At 53.2% G+C, this 20,588-nt stretch overlaps 1 long non-coding RNA gene across 1 annotated transcript in view; it reads left to right on the forward strand.

The window, feature by feature from the left end:
• LOC146855206 (uncharacterized) overlaps positions 1-16,198 on the forward strand; it is a 51,099-nt gene extending 34,901 nt beyond the window's left edge. Inside the window, exon 2 of the long non-coding RNA XR_014980805.1 lies at positions 15,406-16,198. This is a non-coding gene — a long non-coding RNA (uncharacterized LOC146855206). The remainder of the gene's footprint in view (positions 1-15,405) is intronic.
• Positions 16,199-20,588: the final 4,390 nt, after the last annotated feature.

The raw sequence follows: 20,588 nt of genomic DNA on the forward strand, positions 1-20,588 counted from the left end.
GAGACGATCCCCTGACACTGTGAGTCCGTCGAGGGCTCTACCGCTGCCGGACCGTCGACTTGAACGAGACAGAGCTGTGCGGGCAGTGGTGGCGATCAGTCAGGGTGGTACCAGCCCGGCTTCTGCTTCTCCTGGCCAAGCCCTGGAGGGCTCTGGGTTCTCTCCGGATGGCAGCACGAATGGGGATTCCGAACCTGAACTTCCAGTGGTAACCCCGCAGACGGTGGACTTGTTTGGCTGAGCTGGGTTCGGATGGCGGGGAGAGTTGCCCTCGTACTGCAGCCCAGGTTTGACTGTTGGAGGGGATTTTCCCCAATGTACACAGGGTAGTTGATCCTATTTGAACGTTATTATTGGGGCCCCCAAAGGGCTGTTGCTGGCTGGCTCTTTCACACGTGGCGGGGGGGTGCTGGAGGGGGGCTCTGGGTCCCTTTGGGTCGGTGCACGTCTCACTCTCCATGTTGGCAAGGTTGATGGTTCTTTTAGTTTGGATGGGGGCTAGTTTTAGGGAACCTATCCTGGGGTGTGGGAGTTGGGGGAGTTGGGGTGCTGGGGTAGGGGGAGGAGAGGGTGGGACCAAGCATGTCGTAGGGGGAGGTAGGACACGCAGCATTTTCATTACCATGTCATGGCTACCGCAGTAGGTATTAAATGTTTATCTTGGAACATTAGGGGGATGCACAGTATGACTCGCCGCCTCAAGATTCATGCTTATCTTTGTCAGCGTGGGGGGGCAAATAGCACTGTTACAGGAAACACACTTCAATAAACAGGAAGGGTTGGCACTACAATGGAGGTGGCGGGGACAGGTGTTCTTTACCACGTACTCAGCATATGCACGGGCACGTTGGTTTGGGTTCGGGCGGGGGTACCGTTTCAGAGTACTGGGCAGGTGATTGACGCTGAAGGTAGACATGTTATGGTGACGGGGCGACTGGATGGCAGGGACATTGTTCTAGGGAGTATCTATGCCCCAAACACGGATCAGGCTTCCTTTTTTGCGCACCTTTCTGGGAAATTGGCTCCCTTGTTGACTGGCTCGGTACTCCTGGGTGGCGACTTTAATTGCATCCCAGATGTCTCCCTGGATCGCTCTCATCCCCCTCTTGCGGATTCCCCGATACATCGACTGGCTATGGTGCGGCGAGACTGGCAGCGACAATGGGGGCTTGCTGATACCTGGAGGGCGCACCACCCGGGTGAGAGGGACTATTCTTATTTCTCATCGTTACACGACCTCCATGTTCGGTTGGACTCGATCCTTAGCTCCACGGATGTTCACGGAGCGATGGTACATAGTGAGTACTTAGCTAGGACATCATCTGATCATAATCCTTTGCTGACAGTCTTACACTGGCTGCGGGATCGCCCTGCCATTCCCACGTGGCGACTCCGACCTGACAAGTTAGAGGATCCAGTGTTTCGTGCTAACATTGAGTGGGCCATTGAGGAATATTTTTGACTTAACGCCAATTCGGCATCGTCCCTGGTGGTCGAATGGGACGCCTTTAAGTCCGTAGTTCGGGGGCGCTGTATAGGCGAGGTAGTGGGAGCACGCAGAGTGTTGCTGCAAGACATCCAGAAGGCAGAACGGCAGGTGCGCGATTCGGAGAAGGAGCGCCCGGAGCGTTCCGGACAGGCAGGCAGGGTTGCTTGAGGCTCGAGAGGCGTTAGCAGTCCAAATCGAGAGATTGCGCTGCTTTGACTACAAGGCCTACATAGATAAGGCGCATGTGGAATGTGATAAGGCGGGGACATTGCTAGCTTGGCTGGCCAATCCGGCGTGTAGGGGGACACCGATAATGGAACTGCGGGGGCAGGGTGCTGAGGTATTCTGCACCCAAGAGCACATTAATGATTACTTCTTACAGTATTATACCGAGTTGTCCCGGAGCAGGGTGGGTCCTGGGTACCCAGGGAATGAGGAATTTTTGCCAAGGGCGGAGCTACCAAGGCTTGCGGCAGAGGACGCTGAGGCTCTGGGTCGGGACATTGAAGCGGGTGAGGTACGCAGTGCCATAAAGCACATGGCCAGGAACAAAACCCCGGGCACTGATGGGCTCCCCGTTGAGTTTTATGCAGCTTACACGGATGTTCTGGCTCCCTGTTGGGTGGCGCTTTATAACACGGCACGCCAGGAGGGTGCCCTTCCTACCTCCACCCGTGAAGCCCTCATAGTTCCCCTTCTTAAGTCAGGTAAACCTGCTTGGGATCGTTCCTCGTATAGACCACTGGCGATGCTCAATCTTGACTACAAGATCTTAAGCCGCATCTTGGCTAGTCGGTTGATGCCCCATATGATGAAACTGATCCATGAGGACCAAGCTGGATTAATTCCCTCCCGCACCACTGCGATGAATGTACGCAGACTTCTGCGGATCTTGGGGTCCGACTCCTATGACAAGGAGGAGGCCTGCATTTTTGCGGTTGACATCGAAAAGGCCTTTGATAGTCTGGAGTGGCCCTACCTTTTTAATGTATTGCGAGCATTCGGACTGGGGGATTGTTTTGTACAGTGGACTGCGCTGCTATACAGTGATTCCACTGCTAGGGTGAGGACAGGGGGCTTGATTTCTGCTGCCTGTGTGGTTGCTCGGGGGACGAGGCAGGGGTGCCCGTTGTCCCCCTTATTATTTGCTCTGGCGATGGAGCCCATGGCTGCTCACGCTAGGCCAGGATGGTATTTTCCAGGGCTATTAGTGGAGGGACGAGTGCAACACATAGCATTATATGCAGACGATCTCCTCATGTTCTTGCCGGATGCTGGAGAAGCCCTACGAGGAGCGAGGGACTTGCTGGAGACCTTGGGGAGGGTGGCGGGCCTCCGGGTGAATTGGACCAAGTCATGTCTATTTCCTGCCAGGCCGGACGGGATAGTTCGTCCAGGGGATGTCCCGTGGGAATCCCGGTGCTAGCCATACTTGGGGACTCAGATCTATCATGCTCCCGCTGATCTATTGGAGGGCAACGTGGGGCGGGCAGTGCGCGGAGCGAAAACCTGTTTTGATTTCTGGGGGACTCTCCCATTATCGGTGGCCGGCAGGGTCGCCTTGGTGAAGATGGTCATCTTGCCCAGGTTTCTCTATTATTTTGGGACCCTCCCAGTTTGGATCCCGGGTAAGCTCTTCTCACAACTGAACACTTTGATTACAGGGTTCATCTGGGGAGCTGGGAGACGGAGGGAGGCGTTAATTACTCTGCAGAGACCCAGGGGGAGGGGGGCCTTGCATTGCCAGACCTGGAGGCCTACTACCATGCCACGCAGCTTCAGTGGTTTACGAAGTGGGTGGCGGGTCACATTAGGCGCCCGGAGGACCAGGGTGGGTCGGATCCGAGTTGGCACCATTTGTCTTGTGTGTTGCTACGAGTCCCGATGAGAGGCACTTCAGTGCCACCGGATTTGGGGATGATACGACAATGCTGGGCGCGCTTAGCCAGGAGGACGCATGTCGCGACCCCTTATGCGCCCGAGATCCCTTTGCGGATGTGTGAGGTGTTGCCTCATGGGGGAGATTGGAGCCGGTTGTTGGCTTGGGAAGAGGCGGGAGTTATGGCAATAGGTGATCTTTATGAGGATGGTTATCTTCTCCCTTTTAACGACCTTAGAGAGCGCCATGATCTCCCGCAGGCAGACTTACTCTTGCATGCAGCTCTGACTGCGGCTGTCAGGAAACACTGGCGAAAGGGACTGGTGGAGCCAGATACGTCTCTCGCTTGTCAATATGTAGTGATGGCGGCGGGTACTTTTAAGGCGGTGACCTGCCTCTACCGGCGGATTACTTGCGATATGCGCCAACCCTTGACGGCATTGCGACTCAAGTGGGAGGCGGACCTGGGGGAACCCATTGCAGAAAAACCTCGGGAGGAGATCGTGGAGCGGCCATGGAAATGTTCCTGAAATGCGCTCTTCCAGCTCATCCAATTCTATGTTTTCCATAGGGCATACCTCACACCTAGTAAAATTGCTGAGTATTTTGGGGGGTCGGACCCTTGCCCCCGCTGTGACCACGATGGGGCGAATTTTCTCCACATGTTCTGGGACTGCCCACGGGTGGGAGACTTTTGGCGGGAGGTGACGACTGCTCTGCTAACTGTGACGGAGAGAGAGCTAGAGGTGGTACCGGGGGTCTGCTTGTTGCATTGGTTCCCGCACACTGCCAAAACTAAGGTCACCAGCCGGTTCATTGATCTGGGGCTGGTCCTGGCTAAACGGGAAATTACTTCCCACTGGAAGGCGAGGCAGGGGCCTAGTCTCTTGTGCTGGAATAGGGAGATGGTGAAATGGGCAGGAAGTGAAGGGAACTATAGACTACGGTTGGCTCAGCATAATGGAAGTGAGAAATCACAAGAAATGGCCTGGGCATGGGTGGCACTCCTGGAGCTGTTCAAACATCCGGCTGTAGACGACGAAGAGGCTCTTGAGGAGGGGGATATGGCACGGGCCCTTGAGAAACCCTTCACGTTCGTGGGAGTATAGGACAAGGGGAGGGCACTGGATCCATGATAGGCAGCTTCCTCCTGTGCTTTTGATACTCACTGCTGTGCCCTGCGGGATGGGAAGTCTGACAGGTGGTACGGGAGGTATCATTGCCCTCTTGCATAACTTAGAAGCTGGCCACATGCTTGGGAGGGTGGTTGGGGTGGGGGGTTCTGTTGGGGGAGTTTGAAAGGGAGAGGGGTGGGGAGTCTTTTTATTGCATCACACCATTGTCCTGGATCAACCCTGCGGACGGACCGCATTGCATCACAGACGCCTTATGGGACGAGGGGTGTGACTTTGTACTCAGACTGGCGGGCTGGCCGTTATTCTTCATCCTGGCTTCCTCTGGTGGCCAGTTAGTGGGCGGGGGGATTGAATGTGTTAATTTATGAAACTCAATAAAAGTCTGTTTAAAAAAATAATGACAGTACCAGACTGCACGCAGGCTCTGCAATGGCAGACCTTAGACATATTTTTACAGGCTGCTTCTGTGGGTGGCACAACTGTGGAAATTTAGCTTGCAAACTGAACATTATCTGCGCCATCTTGCCTCTCCCCAGCGCCACGCACAGCGAATGCACGGCCGCCATTTTAGGCACCCCACTCTCTCCCCGCTCATTCTCGATCGCCAGCGCTTTCCCCTGGCGCTGCGAACATCCCCCGCGCGCCGGCCACCCCCGCTCTCTCATACACAGGCCATAAACCCTCTCCTTCTGCGCGACCCTGCTACGGAACCACATCCGACCGACATCCCATACATGGTCATGCCTCTCCTTTGATAACCCCCTTCCTCTGCGCCCCATTGTCCGAACTGGTCCCAGGCCATCACCTAGCCCTGCGGATGCAGTTTATTGCCCCTACTGTAAGGGAAACACCCCACATCAAAGGGATTACAGTGGATCAAAGCCCCTACCCCCTGAGACCCGGCTGGTTGCACACACCCCCGGGAATTGGCGGAATTCCCTGCTGCGCGATAGCCATCTCCTACTGCGGGTAATGTGGGAACTTCTACTGGAGCTATGTGTGGGATCGGATCTGAGCCGGGGGCTTCAGGGGATGTTCTCTCATGCATCAAGGGAATCTCAAGAATGTACTATGTGTAATAAAGCAATAAACCGGTGTATAAGAGACCAGGTCTCAGAGATGCAGTTAGAGCACCTCGTGACGATACCTTGCTGTCTGATCTGATGTGTTCTGCTCCGACGGAATAAAACTTTGTTTCCTGCCTTCCAGTCTCCGGCGCCTGCCTCTTTCATTGGTAAATTATCGAGTGGTATGAGAGGCGATTACCGCCGGGCAAATACTTGAAAGGTTATCGACTGAAACTGCTGCTACCATTTAACAATTGGCGTCCCAAACGTGGGGCCCATCAGCGACACGTGGATCCAGTGGGAGAGGTCCCGACGACAGAGTGAACGACTGCAACGATCGGGAGAGCTCCTGCCCAATAGACCCTCGTCTGGCAGCCGATCATCCGAACTTCACTGGTTCCGAGCAGACCTCTCTCGAGTGATCTACGGTCCTGACTGGGAACCATCAGGAGTGCCGCGGCAAATACGGAGAGTAGAGGACGATCGGGCGCTGGAGGCGGAAGATGAGAAACTGTCCACGTGGTCCGGGTAAGGTCGTGAAACACGACAAATTGCGAAATAATTGATTGATTGTTTGAAGCTTTTGGAATACTAGTATTGCTCATTGATTGTGCTCATTGATTGTTCTCTTTGAGATATTCGCTGTCTACAAACGGGGAGGAGTAGAAATACTCTCTCTCCCTTTGCAGATAGTGAAGGGTAGGTAACGCAGACTTTTGTCCCCGTTGAAACCCGTCATGCCTATCTTTATCTCCCCATTGATTGATTGATTGATTGTCCGAACACTAGTTGTTCGATATTGGTTCTTTGGAGGTATTCTCTGCTTACAAATAACGAGGAATAGAGATATTCTGTCTAGTCTTTGCAAGCAGTGAAAAGATAGGTAGTGCTGACTTTTGTCCCCGTTGAAACCCGTCATGCCTATCTTCTCCCCACTGATTGGTAGTTGGTTCTGCCCGGACCGCTTATTAGAGGTGAACCATCCGGCTCCACTGGAAGGCACCCCTAATAAGGACATGTTCACTAAATATGGACTAGTCGCCGTAGCTTATACCAAACTATGGCATAAATATACAAAGAAGGACCCCGAGAGTCAGTGGCCACTGATGGGATCCTTCGACGACCATAAGATAGAAGTGCTAGAAATAGCTCTGCGTAGCAATAAGACGACGCCTACTATGCTTGACAGTATCGGCATGTGGCGCAAAGAAGCAACGCAACGGAAAAAGAGGGAAGAAGTAAAAGCAGAAAAGGAATTACGAAAGGCAGCCCACCTTGCCGCTAGAAACTTAGAAGAAGAAATAAAGGAGAGAAGGGAAACTAAACTAAGACAGGAGCCCGAAACATCAGGCCAGTATGCTGTTAGGACCCCTTCTTTGCTCTACCCTGAGTTGTCCTCCAAGCAGCGAACGAATGACGAATTACTGTTAGGACCCCCGATCATTTACATGCCCCCTCCATATGCACCATCCCAGTCAGTAGTGCAACACCCACAACCCCCGAACACGAGCGAAAGCAGTACAGGGGCCTCGGTCCTCACGGCCTCCGCGCCAGCCGAGCCTCCTGTACTGAACACAACGTCGGCAATAACGCTAAATGACCATGAGATGGGAAAGAAAGATTCCACCAGAATGAATCGATTAACGAAGGATGAACGAGCAGGAATTGATAAGATAGTAGGGACACTGGTGGAGCGAAAAGAAAGTGAGGAGTATATAACAGACGTGTATAACTCGTATGCCGACAGCCGCAGACGACACTTTGTCGTACGGCTCTGTTATCACGCCCTGAATGCATATGAGGATAGATACCACGATAAAGGTCCCGAAGGCTTAGCGGCCCTATATAGGAAGGTAGACATCGGAGAAGAAAGAGAGGGCGATGTGACGAACCTCTTCGCTCGTACACTCGAGGTCTACCGACACCTTAAAGAACATAGGCAGACCACCAAAGCAGAAACCCCCATAGCGACTAAGCCCCAGGAAGGAAGGGCTGATGCCATGATGCCCATCAAAGAAGCTGCCCCCTACTGGGTCCCCCCACGAGGTCAGGGAACACATGACGACATCAACCACCAAGATGCGAAGGGAAGGGTTGTATATAACTGGGTCTACCAGCCGTGGGACCGGCAAGATATTTTGACCTTTAGAAAAACTCTACCCGACTTGAGAAAGAACCCGACTGCCTTCTACACTGAACTGGGTACAGCCTTAGGTTCTACGATAATGACCTTAGCAGATATCGACTTGTTCTTTGGGCTATGTCTGCCGGCTGATGTGTGGAAACAAATCCGGAAAGTTGACCACGCTGAGCCGTTCGGATATACCTGGGTACAGCTCGATACCATAGATAAGCAGCGAGAACCAGGACAGAAACCCCCGAAAGCCATATTAGAGCTCCCAGACAAGATTGTACTAAAGCTGAAGACTCTAATCCCAGAAAGAAAGGTAGACTGGTCGATAGTGACGGCTTGCCGCCAGAAACCCCAGGAGGATGTGTCTGAATACTTCTCCCGATTCGAGACTGTGTTTTCCGATTACAGTGGCCAAGACATGACCACCGCAACCGGACATCACCTCTTTGTCCAGAATTACGTGAAGGGTCTGTCACAAGAAGTTTCCCAGAAACTACAGACCAGCGAGAGTAGTTGGGCAGCCTCCAAACCCGCAGCAATTCTCCAGATGGCCCAATACTACGAAAACCAGAAAAACGAGAACGATAGGGCGTCAGAGAAGAAGAAAAAGGAACTAAAGGAGAGGGTAATGATAGCACAGTTGCAAGGGGTGACCATAGGAAGGGAACCCCCGAAAGAGAATTACCAACCAACCGCCCCTAGAAAGCTACCCCCTAGAGACCATACACCTGCACCCTACAACGGACGGAGAGCCTTAGATGGGAACCAATGTGCGTTCTGTAGAGGGTTCGGACACTGGAAATCCCAGTGCCCGGTCCTTCTGGAACTGAACAAAAATAGGGATCCCAGAGACACAGCACATGACCCCAGAAATAGAGGACAGGGACGAGGGCACACGAACGACGCAATCAACGCCAGGCCAGGCAGACCAAACACCTTTGATCGCCCCCGACAAAACCAGTGTCAGCAGTCCGACTACGAAAGCACCCATGACTTCGCATAGGACCGCCAGGGGCAAGGGAGGAATCCAGTCGAACTCCGTGTTGACCAGCAAGGTCCTTACGTCACCGCTAAGGTCTTGGGCACAAAATCTCCATTCCTGGTAGACACTGGGGCGACACGTAGTGCGTTATCCAAACGACTGATCCCTAGGGCACCCTTGTCTGGCTCACATGTAACCTCAATAGGCTTCGATGGAACGCCCTCTACTAACCCCTTATCAGCACCAATCTCCTTTGACTTAGAAGATAACACCACTGACACGACCTTTCTGCTCTCCTCCAACACCCCCGATGCTATTATGGGACTTGATTTGCTAAAACATTTTCGAGCTACCATCAGATGCTCCCCAAACGGAGTTCGAGTCATCCTACACGATAACCCAGATCTGTCCAGACCCTGTCACACACGGCGTATGCTCTCTATAACCGATGCTGACATGTCCCTACTCGACACATTACCTTCACATCTATGGGCTAAAACCGACTCAGATGTAGGGCGCATGGTGATTGACCCAGTACACATAACCGTCCGACCGGACGCAGTGCTCCCAAAGCTTCCACAGTATCGGATATCACCCGAAGGCGAGAAGGCATTGGTGGAAATCATCGAGTCCCTAGTCGAGGCAGGAGTGGTAGAAGAAGTAGTCAGTAATGTTTGCAACAGCCCTATCCTACCCATTGTAAAGAAGCAAGGCGAGGGAGATGAGAAAGCCTACCGTTTCATTGTTGATTTGCGAGAGGTTAACAAAGTAGTCATACCCCAGTGCCCCGTGGTCTCAGACATCACCACCATCCTCACCCTGATTCCATCCACTGCCACCACCTTTACTGTTATTGATCTCAAAAACGCATTCTTCTCGATCCCCATCCACCCAGACAGCCGTTACCTCTTCGGCTTCACCCTAAAAACCCGTTCATACAGATTCTGTAGGGCACCCCAAGGCTACACTGAGAGTCCCAGCATTTATAGCCAAGCCCTCAAGAGACAGCTAGATGCAGTCCAACTACCCGATGGAGTGGTGTTGATACAGTACGTCGATGACATTCTTTTGGCGGCCGACACCACTCCACTTGCCGTCACAGCCACCATTCACCTCCTCCGCTTCCTTGCGGAGAACGGTCACAAGGTCTCCAGAAAGAAATTGCAATTCTGCCAGCCCCAAGTAACGTATCTAGGCCACCTACTATCCAAAGACGGGAGGAAACTTACCCCTGACCGAATTCAGACCATCCTAGAAACCCCTGTTCCCAAAACTCAGAAGCAAGTGCGGTCCCTAGTAGGCCTCACCTCCTTTTGTCGACAATGGTTGCCAAACTTCAGTCTTATCGTAAAACCTCTGCTTTCCCTGCTGGCTAAAGATGTCCCCTTCCCCCTCCCCTGGACACCCGAATGTCAATCCTCCTTCAAAGAATTACGAGACGCCCTCTGTTCGGCCCCAGTCCTAGGAACCCCGGACTACACTAAACCTTTCTCCCTCTTCACCCACGAAAGGGAGGGATGTGCGTTGTCTGTCCTAACCCAGTCCATAGGCCCTAAACAACGCCCTTGTGCCTACTTCTCTGCCACTCTTGACCCTTTAGCCAGAGCTTTGCCCGCATGCCTTCGAGCAGTAGCCGCCGCGGCTATCTCTATCCGGCAAAGCGAGGGGATCGTACTCTCAAACCCCCTCACAGTATTGGTACCCCATGCGGTTGACACCCTCCTGAACCAGACCAAGACTCAACACCTGACTAGCGCACGACTGACCGGTTACGAACTGACTCTGCTTGCACCCCACATCACATTGAAACAATGCACCACTCTGAATCCAGCTACCCTACTACCTCTCCCTGACACTGATCCCAATGCGTCCCCTATACACGACTGTGTGACCCTCACCGACGAACAGACCAAGAGTAGGGTCGACCTCCGAGATACTGCCTTCCCGGACCCTGACGGAGAACTGTGGGTGGATGGCTCATGCATCAAGCTCCCCGATGGCACCACCTCAGCTGCCTATGCAGTCACCACAGCCCGAACAGTTGTTGAGACAGCCCGCATCACACAGCGATCCACACAGGCGGCGGAACTAATTGCTCTCACACGAGCCTGCATCCTGGCAGCAGGGACAACCGCAAACATCTACACAGACAGTCAGTACGCCTTCGGGGTAGTTCACCACTTTGGGCTCTTATGGAAAGAGAGGGGATTCTTGACTTCTCATGGCACACCCATCCTGCATGGAGATCTAGTCTCTGCCCTGACCGAAGCGGTCCTCCTCCCCACACGGCTGGCTGTGATCAAATGCCAAGCACACAAGAAAGTGACAGACATTATAGGACAGGGAAATGCACTAGCTGACATTACTGCCCGAACCACAGCCGAGAATAGGTCCACGACCCGTATGTACGTGACCAGGTCACAAGCTGAGAAATGGAAGGATGCTGGGGAAACGATTAGGGACATCCAATTAGCCAGTACACCACACGAGTTGACTGAATGGGCACGGGTGGGATTGAAGGACGATGATGGTTGCTGGCGGACTAAAGACTCGAACAAATGGTTGCTACCAGACTCATACTTGATCCCCATGCTGACCATGGCACACTCCCCCGCACACATAGGGTCTGCCCCCATGATCGAACTCGTCTCCAAAGTCTGGCACAACGACAAGATCCCAGACTCAGCCAAACGTCTGGTCCAACAATGCCTAGTATGCCTCCAACACAACCCTGGGAAAGGAACTGCTGTACCCCGGGGAGGGTTCGGGGTCCCCAATCACCCTTTTGAAGTCCTACAAATGGACTATGTCCAGTTAGAAAGGTGCCAAGGTTTGAAGTACGTACTTGTCGTTGTGTGTACCTTCAGCAAGTGGGTGGAAGCCTATCCAACCCACGACAACACCGCTATGACTACTGCAAAAGTACTACTGAAGGAATTCTTCCCCCGATACGGCCTTTGTCGAATTTTGTGGAGCGACAACGGCCCTCACTTCGTAGCCGAAGTTATCCAACTCATCTTAAAGGGGTTGGGTGTAAAACAGAAATTCCATGCGGTCTTCCATCCCCAATCTGCAGGCCTGGTTGAGCGACACAATGCCACATTGAAGCTTAAGATAGCAAAAATAGTCGCCACCACAGGACTTAGATGGCCAGACGCTCTCCCACTAGCATTGCTATCAATGCGTTCCACCCCCACCAAACACCACTTAACCCCCTACGAGGTCGTCTTCGGGCGGCCCATGAACCTTTGGACTGCACCAAAACCAACATCCATCCACGACGTCCCGGACGTCCTCATGTCTGACTATTTGTATAACCTAACTAAAACGTTGTCTGTTATCCATCAGCAGGTGCTGCACGCCATTCCCGATGTTTCCAGGGGCCCCGGACACGACATCCAACCCGGTGACTTCGTCTTAGTGCGTAACTTCCAGCGCACCAAGAGTCTGGAGCCCCGGTGGACGGGCCCCCTGCAAGTCCTGATCACCACCCGAACAGCTCTTCGAGTGGAGGGGAAACGCAATTGGCTGCATGCACACCACTGCAAGAAGGTATCACCGACCCTGACAACCACGGACAACATCACCGCCCAAGAAGAACTTCTGGACAAAGACCGACCATCCCTGAGCCGCTGCCCAGATACAGAGACACTCGAGTTAGTAAGATATCCTGATCCCACCGTGCCATCCAAGGAAGGGTATAACTTGCGACGAAAGGAGAGAACTTCGGCTAAGCAGACCACAGGCTAAGTGGAAATCTCAGAGCGGTAGCCTAGTCACCTCAAAGGCCACCAGGAGAGAAACTAAGCGAAGTCTGTGGTTCTGCCCGCTACCGAGTCTCTTGAAGGTGATGGAAGCGCCCGACATGAAGATGATGGAAGCAACCGGACGTCCGAAGATCCACTACAAAAACCCAAAGACTGACCGAATGCACAGCTTAAAGACTATCGCACTTTTCATTACCCTTCTCTTTTGCCTTCTCCTCGTTGTCACCTTCTGGATCATGGAGGAGGGCACACCCGCTCATAAGATATTGCTGACCACCGTTCAACCTACCACCACGAAAGAACACCATCTGATCTCACTTTCACCCCAACTCCGAGAAAGGCGTAAGGAGTTCTGGAATAACTCTTTTGTGCAGTTGCTCCACCAACACAATCTTGCTGCCAACGCCACTAATTGCTGGATCTGTGGATTGCTACCACATGCCACTGGACACTCTATCCCTTTCATCCCTTCACCTTTTTCTGTCCATGGTTCCTGCCTCGCCTGGCTAATCCTCCTGCAAGAAAGCTACAAGGACAATGCCACTTCCGGCAGAACCATGTCACACTTCTACCATGGGTTCTGGCTGAACAAAACTGGAAGAACTTCTGCCCTCTTCTGCCCTCTGAGATCGAACACTTCCTTTCACATGGACATCCCTGCCAAAGAACGAGTTGAAATGCAAGTGTTCAACAACCCAGCCAGACCCACCTTCTCTTACCTCCGGAAACGGACGGCCGCCACCCTAACAGTGGCCCTGTCCGTCATCAACATCACCGGATTTGTGTGCCTCGAAGGCCTGGGGGCGCAGCTGGTGGGCCACAGCTCCTGCCTCATCACCCGAACATTGGACTCAGTTGACCCACCCTCCTTTGTTGCCTCCCCGAATATGTACTTCGTCTGTGGTACTAAGGCCTACACCTGGCTTCCGAAAGGTTGGGGAGGCACCTGCTACATCGCCTTTGTCCTTCCTCCGACATATGTGGCTCCAGCAAACCATCACCGACAGAAGCGGGCCAAAGACATTGTGCAAGCCGACTCCGCCGGAGCACAGTTCATGGACGCAGTGAAAGGCCTTGTTCCACTCTGGGGTCCAATGGCAAACAGCCGTGCCATCCGCCACTTAACCCAGGCAGTCGAGACGGCGATGAACATTACAGCTGGCGCCCTCGCCAACAACACCGCTGAGCTTCAGGCCGTCCGCCTGGTGGCTCTTCAGAACCGCCTCGTTCTAGATGTGGTTCTGGCTGATCGTGGAGGAGCATGCCGCATCATTGGGTCCAGCTGTTGTACCTACGTACCGGATAACTCACCCTCAGTCTACAAAGCAATTGAACACCTCCACAGACTGTCCACAGAGGTCCATCAAGAGCAAGAAGAATGGTCACTGGGGAGTTGGTTTTGGGACACTATTAAAAGTTGGGGATGGAGGCTGTTTTCATTTATCCTCATACCAATTGTGATACTATGTGGATGTTGCTTGGGGATTCAGTGTCTGCCACCTTTATGTTCGCTTTTTATGAACTGCATCTGCCCTAAGACTTTGGACTTTGAAACAGAGCGAATGAAAGCTCTGTATGAGGTGGAAATTCGGAGTATTATGGGGATAGATCCGAACTAGGCAAGCTGGCGAGATATGTTAAAAGGGAGGACTGTGGAAATTTAGCTTGCAAACTGAACATTATCTGCGCCATCTTGCCTCTCCCCAGCGCCACGCACAGCGAATGCACGGCCGCCATTTTAGGCACCCCACTCTCTCCCCGCTCATTCTCGATCGCCAGCGCTTTCCCCTGGCGCTGCGAACATCCCCCGCGCGCCGGCCACCCCCGCTCTCTCATACACAGGCCATAAACCCTCTCCTTCTGCGCGACCCTGCTACGGAACCACATCCGACCGACATCCCATACATGGTCATGCCTCTCCTTTGATAACCCCCTTCCTCTGCGCCCCATTGTCCGAACTGGTCCCAGGCCATCACCTAGCCCTGCGGATGCAGTTTATTGCCCCTACTGTAAGGGAAGCACCCCACATCAAAGGGATTACAGTGGATCAAAGCCCCTACCCCCTGAGACCCGGCCGGTTGCACACACCCCCGGGAATTGGCGGAATTCCCTGCTGCGCGATAGCCATCTCCTACTGCGGGTAATGTGGGAACTTCTACTGTAGCTATGTGTGGGATCGGATCTGAGCCGGGGGCTTCAGGGGATGTTCTCTCATGCATCAAGGGAATCTCAAGAATGTACTATGTGTAATAAAGCAATAAACCGGTGTATAAGAGACCAGGTCTCAGAGATGCAGTTAGAGCACCTCGTGACGATACCTTGCTGTCTGATCTGATGTGTTCTGCTCCGACGGAATAAAACTTTGTTTTCTGCCTTCCAGTCTCCGGCGCCTGCCTCTTTCATTGGTAAATTATCGAGTGGTATGAGAGGCGATTACCGCCGGGCAAATACTTGAAAGGTTATCGACTGAAACTGCCGCTACCATTTAACACAACCAGTGCTGCAAGCCCACCAGCAGTATTTGGATTTACAAGCCCTGGGCACTCCTGGTGCACTGTACTAGGGTCTGACAGGTAAACCAAACCAACCAATCATGGAATCACAAATCATACATCAGTTTACAATTTGCACTGTGGCACTGCTTGCACTGTGGCACTGAACAGCAGTGGCACAGTGCCCTGAGCAACTAACACCAGCAAAAACATATGAGGCAACAGCGAAAAATGGAAGGGAGACCCACGCCAATGTGCCAGGTCTAACACATACTTTGTAGTAACCTGGTCAAAGTATGGCCTATAGGAATCTCACAAGCAGTAGTACTAGTTACAAAATATGAACTTTCAAATAAACAATGCAATTGTCACGGTTCCTGCCCTGCCCGTTAGGGAAACGAACTTATGGAAGATTAGTGGACTGTGCCCACTTCAAACGGTCTTCTTCTCTCCTCTCAGCAGGTTGATTGGACTGCATCCCCAAGCACCACTCATGTGGAGGACACCTTTTTGTTGAAGCATGGTCCCTTTAATTGGGATGCAGCCTCCAACGCCGCCGCCCACAAAATAAACATCATCCTACCCGGGCTAATAATGGAAGGCGGGACCCAGAACAAGGTGTGGGTAACCTCCGGAAGAAGTGGAACATCACAGCGCTGACCTTGTGAATCGACCTTAACTGTGACAAAGTGTCACACATCGATAAGAAAACCGAAACACCAACTAAAAAACTCAAAATGAATGTGGAGTAATAAGGCTATTGCCTCGGTAACCAAAAACTCATCACTGTCAGAAACTCATCAAGAACAGCAGAAGAAGCGGAAGTGAGGAGCAGGAGGACGCCACGAGAGAAATGCCGGAGACGCCAGCGGAGGGACAACCGCTCCTGAGAAAGACTCCCGTCACAGCAATTAATAAGGCAAACTTCAATAATGAGACATATGAATCATGACTATCACTAGGAACACCCTGTGCATTTGATCGATGAAATGAAATACTAGTGTGCCATGAAGAAGCTAGACAGTTTGTGGTCATTCACCTGCCATATAAGAGTCCAAATATAATTGTTGTACACAAAAATGTGGGATGCAGCTGATTAAAATTAAGAGTGTATGGTGCAAAAAAGCTCAATCAATTTTTAAACTCCAGGGAATCCTATGCATGTTAAAGGTCTGTAACACTCAACTCTCTGACTGCACGTTTCTCCGCTCAGAGAGTAAATCTTCTTTTACAAAATTAAATGTGGCGGAATTAATCGTTTTTATCAACAGAGAATTTGTTTTGTATATTTTGTCTATTGATTTCTCTAATGTGTTCAATTGCTTCTTTCTATGAGGATCGTCTAGCTTTAAAAGTGTAATGGTAACCTGCTCATATTTCTTTTCCTTGTTAAAATGAATCTGTAAAAAACTGTAGTGACACTATGTACTTTAGAGTTCTGGCGGTTTACTCTGTCTCAAACTTGATGGATGTCCCACCCGCCATATTACAAGTGCCTTGTAGCCTATGTCACTTGTAAAATGGTGGATGTCCTATTACTTACCGGTAAACTTCATTACCCCGAACCGGAGTCCTCCTTGTCCCAGTCCTGACTTGTGAGGCGTTTCCGCCGCCGACAGAGATTTTCAACGCAAGAATCGTGGATTCCTTTAGCCTAAAGCTGTGTTCTATCTCTATGATAGAAGCATAAAGCCCCACCCCTCCCGCTGTATAATACCAAGTCCTAGAAAAACATGACGAGGTGAGCAAAAAGGGTGGGAGGGAGGGATGTGGACTGTGATGAGGCGGACTCCAGTTTGGGGTAATGAAGATTACCTGTAAGTAATAGGACATTACCCCCTCACCTCCAACCTCCTTGTCCCAGTCCTGACAACTGAGGACATACCAAACCGGATACTGCAAATCTTTTATTAGAGAACGACAATTACACCATTGCCGTTTGCAAAACAGATGACCCAAAGGAACGTTCAGCCTCAGACAAATCCAGACGATAATGACGAGCAAATGTCAGCTGCAAAGACCAAGTAGCAGCACAACAGATCTTCTGAATGGAAGAGCCCCCAGCCTCAGCCCAGGAAGCAGCCACTGCACGAGTAGAATGTCCCTGAACCTCAGAAGGAGGAGACACATCAGCAGAAGCAGAAGCCTGAAGGATAGCCTGCTTCACCCATTTGCCAATAGATTGGGAAGAAACCATGTTACCAGAGTACTGGAACCAAAGGAGACAGACAAACTCAAGGACTTCCGAAACTTATCGGTCCTAGACAAATAAATAGAGAGTACTCTGACCTGCTTGCAGATCGGATCACTCCCCACGCCGCACGGCTCCTCCTGTGTGCGTGTCTCCTCTCCTCCCGCTGCCGCCGCCGTAGTGAGTTCGCCCCTGGTGTGCCTCCTGTGCTGCCTGCACTGTGTTTGCCGAATTAATTGTATTTTTCACTGTTTGTTCCTTTTGCCCTAACTTGTGCTTGTTTTCAGTCCCTGTTGCGCTCCAGCCTTCTCGCTCCTTGCCTCCCCTTATCCCCGCTTCCCGCCGCTGCCCCCCTGCGGACCGCCCACCTTTCCCTTCTGTACCCACCCATTGGCCTCCCCGCTCCCGCCTCCCAGCTGCTCCTCCCTCCCACTTGTCCTTTTATGGAGGACGCCGCGCGGAAGTGGGTGTGACTCTGACCTGCTCGCAGATCGGATCACTCCCCATGCCGCACGGCTCCTCCTGAGTGCGTGTCTCCTCTCCTCCCGCTGCCGCCGCCGTAGTGAGTACGCCCCTGGTGTGCCCCCTGTGCTGCCTGCACTGTGTTTGCCGAATCAATAGTATTTTTCACTGTTTGTTCCTTTTGCCCTAACTTGTGCTTGTTTTCAGTCCCTGTTGCGCTCCTTGCGCTCCAGCCTTCTCGCTCCTTGCCTCCCCTGATCCCTGCTTCCCGCCGCTGCCCCCCTGCGGCCCCGCCCACTTTTACTTTCTGTTTCCCGCTTCCCTGCCGCTGCCCCCCTGCGGCCCCACCCACCTTTGCCTTCTGTACCCACCCATTGGCCTCCCCGCTCCTGCCTCCCAGCTGCTTCTCCCTCCCACTTGTCCTTTTATGGAGGACGCCGCGCGGAAGTGGGTGTGACTCTTACCTGCTCGCAGATCGGATCACTCCCCACGGCTCCTCCTGAGTGCGTGTCTCCTCTCCTCCTGCTGCCGCCGCCGTAGTGTGTACGCCCCTGGTGTGCCCCCTGTGCTGCCTGCACTGTGTTTGCCGAATCAATAGTATTTTTCACTGTTTGTTCCTTTTGCCCTAACTTGTGCTTGTTTTCAGTCCCTGTTGCGCTCCTTGCGCTCCAGCCTTCTCGCTCCTTGCCTCCCCTGATCCCCGCTTCCCGCCGCTTCGCGGAAGCGCAGCAGACGCACGCTGCGGGCGTGCCAAAGGCAAGCCCGTCTGCGCCCGTCCGTGCCTGGACCGCGCCCAGAGCCAGGACCCCTGGATCCCGCACCCCCCGCAACGCCAGACTGCGATACGACGCCAACACCCTCCTCGCTCTCAACACCGGTCGAGACCGCTGCTGCTTCCAGGCCGCCCCGAAACGGACCCATGGACCCTTCTCCTGCCACACCTGCAACTTCTCCTGCGACAGAACCACCAAGCATCCAAGGACCGGACCCAACCACCTCCGCTGCATACTCCTGAACACGCGCTCCGCACTCAAACATGCCATCAAGCTTTGGGACCTCCTCGACACTATGGCTCCGAACGTAGCCTTCCTGACCGAGACCTGGTGGAACGACTCCTCGGCACCGGACATCGCCATAGCCATCCCATACGGATACAAGATATCCCGCAAAGACCGCACCCATGGAATCGGAGGAGGAATAGCCATCGTCCACAAATCCACACTTCAGGTCCACAACTTCGCTGAACACCTCCACTTCCGGATCCACACCGACCCCAACACCACCCTCAGAGGAACACTCGTTTACAGACCTCCAGGATCCAGGGCCCCGTTCAACGACGCCGTCGCCGACCTTGCCAGCACCCACGCACTCCCCTCCACGGACTACATCCTCCTCGGGGACCTAAACTACCATCTCGAGAACAACAACGACACCAACACCGCCACCTTGATCGACAACCTCGCCAACCTCGGATTTCGACAACTCGTCACCGTACCCACCCACACTGCCGGCCACATGCTCGACCCCATCTTCTCCACAAGCACCCACGTCGCCTTCAACCACACCACCGAACTCCACTGGACCGACCATCGCTGCATCCACTTCACATTCAAGAAGGCAACCACGCACCACCGCACCCAACAGCTGTCCCGTCGCTGCTGGGGCAAAGTCACAGAGGATCAGCTAACCTCAGCCCTCACCCTGAACCCACCCAGCAACCCCACCGACCCAGACGCCGCCGCCCGGAACCTCAGACAATGGATGGAAGACTGCCCCAAGACTCTTGCCCCGCTTAAGAAACCTCCCATCAACCACCCCATCAAGAAAGCCGCCTGGTACACCGAGGAACTCCGGGTCTCCAAACGCGCATGCCGGAAGCTAGAAAAAGCATGGCTCCACGACTGCACATCTGACAACCACACTGCCCTCAAAGTCGCCACTCGCAGACATCACCAACTCATCAGAACAGCCAAAAGGTCCTCCTTCAAAACCCGCCTCGACAACAACGCACATGACTGCAAAGAACTCTTTACCATCGTGAAAGAACTCTCCAACCCCAGCGCCAACACCAATGACATCCCGCCCTCACAAGAACTGTGCGACTCCCTGGCCACCTTCTTTCACCGCAAAATCATCGACATCCACGACAGTTTCAACGTGTCGCCCGGCCGGGCCATGGCAGACCCTATCCCGAACAACACCAACCTGCTAACCTCCTGGGCCCACGTTAGCGACACTGACACACGCAGGACTATGAACTCCATCCATCGCAGGACTATGAACTCCATCCATTCAGGATCGCCAGCAGACCTCTGCCCTCACCACGTGTTCAACAAAGCAGACGCTACCATTGCACCCCAACTATGGAAGGTCATCAGCATCTCCTTCGACCCAGCGACATTCCCGGAAAGCTGGAAACACGCCGAAATCAACGCCCTCCTCAAGAAGCCCAAGGCGGACCCCAAAGATCTCAAGAACTACAGGCCCATCTCCCTGTTCCCCTTCCCAGCGAAAGTCATCGAGAAGATCGCCAACATACAGCTGACACGCCACCTCGAAGACAACAATCTTCTAGATCTGTCGCAATCTGGATTCACACGGAACCACAGCACCGAGACAGCCCTCATCGCCGCCACAGACGACATCCGACGCCAACTAGACAACGGCGAAACCTCTGCCCTCATCCACCTGGTCCTATCAGCCGCCTTCGACGCAGTCTGCCACCGCACACTAAGAACACGCCTCCAAGAAGCCGGAATTCGGGACAAAGCACTGGACTGGACCTCCTCCTTCCTCACTGGCAGAACCCAGAGAGTCCGCCTCCCAACCTACAGAGCCGAAGCAACCAACCTCAACTGCGGCGTTCCCCAGGGCTCATCCCTCAGCCCGACACTATTCAACATCTACATGGCCCCCCTCGCACAAGTGGCCCGCCAACACGACCTGAACATCATCTCCTACGCCGACGATACCCAGCTCATCCTCTCCC

Source organism: Triturus cristatus, chromosome 4_1, assembly GCF_964204655.1.
Source record: "Triturus cristatus chromosome 4_1, aTriCri1.1, whole genome shotgun sequence".
Taxonomy (NCBI): domain Eukaryota; kingdom Metazoa; phylum Chordata; class Amphibia; order Caudata; family Salamandridae; genus Triturus; species Triturus cristatus.